This window comes from Orycteropus afer, unplaced genomic scaffold, assembly GCF_000298275.1.
Source record: "Orycteropus afer afer isolate SDZICR_OR568_19922 unplaced genomic scaffold, OryAfe1.0 scaffold00063, whole genome shotgun sequence".
Lineage (NCBI taxonomy): Eukaryota > Metazoa > Chordata > Mammalia > Tubulidentata > Orycteropodidae > Orycteropus > Orycteropus afer.
The window spans coordinates 6,851,303-6,854,701 of record NW_006921650.1 but is presented as its reverse complement, the minus strand read 5'-3'; positions in this window follow the sequence as shown (position 1 = coordinate 6,854,701).

Genomic DNA, 3,399 nt, shown 5'->3' with positions numbered 1-3,399 from the left:
TTTTTTTGGTATTTTCACGCAAATTCTTCTGCTAATTGGGGTTTAGTCCAATTCTGTATCCTTCCCTTCAAGGCTCAGGGGTCCACGATTATCTTCTGTGTCTGTGTTTAATTGGTTTCCCTTTTCTTTGTTGAAGAGAGTCTGTGTAATCCTTCTGCCTAGTCCGCCATCTTGCCGGAACTCCCCCTCGTTTGATTTCTTGACGACTGCTTCCATGGATTCAAGTAAAATGAAATCCTTGACAATTTCAATCTTTTCTGCATTTATCAAAATGTTACTTATTGATCCAGTTGTGAGGATATTTGTTTTCTTTGTGTTGAGGTATAATCCATACTGCAGGCTTTAGTCTTTGATTTTCTTCAGTAAGTGCTTCAAGTTTTTTTTTCACTTTAAGCAAGCAAGGTTGTGTCATCTGCATATTACAGTTTGTGAATCAGTCTTCCTCCAATCCTGATGCCTCATTCTTCTTCCCATAATCCAGCTTCTCTGATTATTTGCTCAACATATAGATTGAATTAGTATGGTGAAAGGATACAACCCTGACACACACCTTTCCTGATTGTAAACCCTTATTCTGTCTGAACAACTGCCTCTTGGTCTATGTAAAAGTTCCTCATGTGCACAAATAAATGTTCTGCAATTCTCACTCTTTGCAGTGTTATCCATGATTTGTTATGATCCACACAATCTAATGCCTTTGCAAAATCAATAAAACAGGTAAACATCTTTCTGGTATCTTGGAGGACATTATGCTGAGTGAATTAACCAATCACAAAAGGGAAACTATTGTATGAGACCACTATAATAAAGTCAAAAAAAGGTTTACATATAGAAAGAAACATTCTTTGATGGTTACTAGGGAAGGGATAGAGAGGGAGGAAAAAAATCACTAATTAGATAGTCAAACAAACTGCCGTCGAGTCTGATCTGACTCATAGCAACCCCTCCTTGGTTTTTCTTGGGTTTCTGAGGCAGTATATTGCCCAACCTTCCTTCTGAGGAGTGGCTGGTGGGTTTGAACCGTCAGCCTTCTGGTTAGCAGCCAAATGCCTTAGGCACTACACCACCATAGCTAGACATGTATTAACTTGGGTGAAGGGAAAGGTAATACACTATAACAGGGAGGTCAGCACAGCATTACCAAGGGAAAGGAAGAGACACTGGGAGGTGTGCAATAGTAAAAGGCAAAAATGGTCAATACTACCACATACACAATCCTGCAGTAACAGTAATAACAAATAATAATTTGCAAGTGGATACCAAGGTAGATATGTAAGCTGAACAGGTGTGGGATGGCATATGCCAGTATACTCATGAACTCATAGGTCTGGCAGAGATATTTGTACATATGATTTGTAGGGAGCTCTGGTAGCATAGTGGCTAAGGTACTTGACTGCTAACCAGAAGGCTGGCGGTTCAAGCCCACCAGCCACTCCTCGGAAGGAAGATGGGGAAATCTACTTCTGTAGTGATACTGCCTTGGAAACCCAAGGAGGGGTTGCTATGAGTCAGGTCCGACTCGACGGCACATAACAACAACAACAACAAGCACGTATATCCAGGCATACAGTAGAAAATATACAGGGCAAAGTTATGCAAACTTCTTAGCATAACCAAACACCTTGAGGGACTAAGTCACTGGGCTTGAGAGCTTAGGACCACAGTCTCAGGGCATGTCTAGGTCAATTTTCATAACATAGTTTATAAACACAATGACTACATCCTATTTTGATGACCATGGACTAAGGTCTTAAAAGCCTGTGAGTGAGTGGCCATCTAAGATTCAACTACTGGTCTCTTCCCATCCAGAGCAAAGAAGAGTGAAGAAAATCAAAGACTCCAAGAAATAATTAGTCCAAAAGACTAACAGACTGTATGAACCACAGCCTCCACTAGCATGAGACCATAAGAACTAGATGGATCACAAGAGAAGTTCATGGACAGAGAGAGGCAGAAAAATGTAGAATAAAACAAAATCTCAACAAAGACCAGACTTACTGCTCTGATAGAGATTGGTGGAAGCCCTGAAACGATGGCCCTTATACACCCTCCTGGTCATGTTGTAAGAAGGGACCATTCCCTGCAGAAGGATATCATGCTTGGTAAAGTGGAGGTTCAATGGAAAAGGGGAAGGCCCTCAGTGAGAGGCATTGGGACAGTGGCTGGAATGATGGGCTCAAGTATAGGAAGGATCATAGCACTGGGACAGGACCGGGCAGTGTTTCTTTCTGCTGTACATAAGGTTGCTATGAGTAGATGACTCGATGACATCTAACAACAACATACACCCTTCAGACCTGTAACTGAATCCACTCCCAGCAATCACTTTTCTGACAATGTTGTTAGATGCTGTCTATGAGTCGAATTGGCTCCGACTCATAGTGACCCCATGTACAACAGAATGAAACTTTGCCTGGTCCTGCGCCAGCCTTATAATCCTTGCTATACTTGAGTCCATTGTTGAAGTCACTGTGTCAATACATCTCGTTGAGGGTCTTCCTCCTTTTCAGTGACCCACCACTTTACCAAGCATGACATCCTTCTCCGGGGAATGGTCCCTTCTGACAACATGACCAAAGTAGGGGAGACAAAGTCTGGCCATTCTCGCTTCCAAGGAGCATTCTGGCTGCACTGCTTCCAGGACAGATTTGTTGGTTCTTCTGGCAGTCCATGGTACTTTCAGTATTCTTCGCCAACACCCCCACTCAAAAGCATCGACTCTTCTTAGGTCTTCCTTATTCATTATGCAGCTCTCACATTCATATGAGGCGATTGAAAATATCATGGCTTGGTTTAGCTCATCTTAGTCTTCAAAGAGATATCTTTGCTCTTCAGCACTTTAAAGAGGTCTTTTGCAGCAGATTTTCCCAGTGCAATACATCATCTAATGTCCTGACTGCTGCTTCCATTAGTGCTGATTGTGGAATCAAGTGATGCAAAATTTTTGACAACTTCAATCTTTTCTCATTATTGTGAGGCGATTTTTGTTTTCTTTATGTTGAGGTGTAATCCATACTGCAGACTATAGTCTTTAATCTTCATCAGTAAGTGCTTCAAGTCATCCTCACTTTCAGCAAGTGAAGTTGTATTGTCTGCATATCTCAGGTTGTTAATGATTGTTCCTCAAATCCTGATACCTAATGATAAGATTTACCGAAAAAAAAAATTCACCGCAAAATGGACCATTGTAAGTGCCATTCATTGTAACTCACATAGGTCGTATGCTGGGGACTGCCTGTGGTTGAAATAAAATTCCAGAGCAACCAGTGTTGGAAAGTCCTCACCACCCCTCCGACAGTGCCACCCAGTGCAGTCTGAATCCCCCTGCCCCTCCTGGTGACGCCACTGCTCATGTTAACAGATCACATCATCAAAGAAAAAATCGGCTGCTTTCACAGC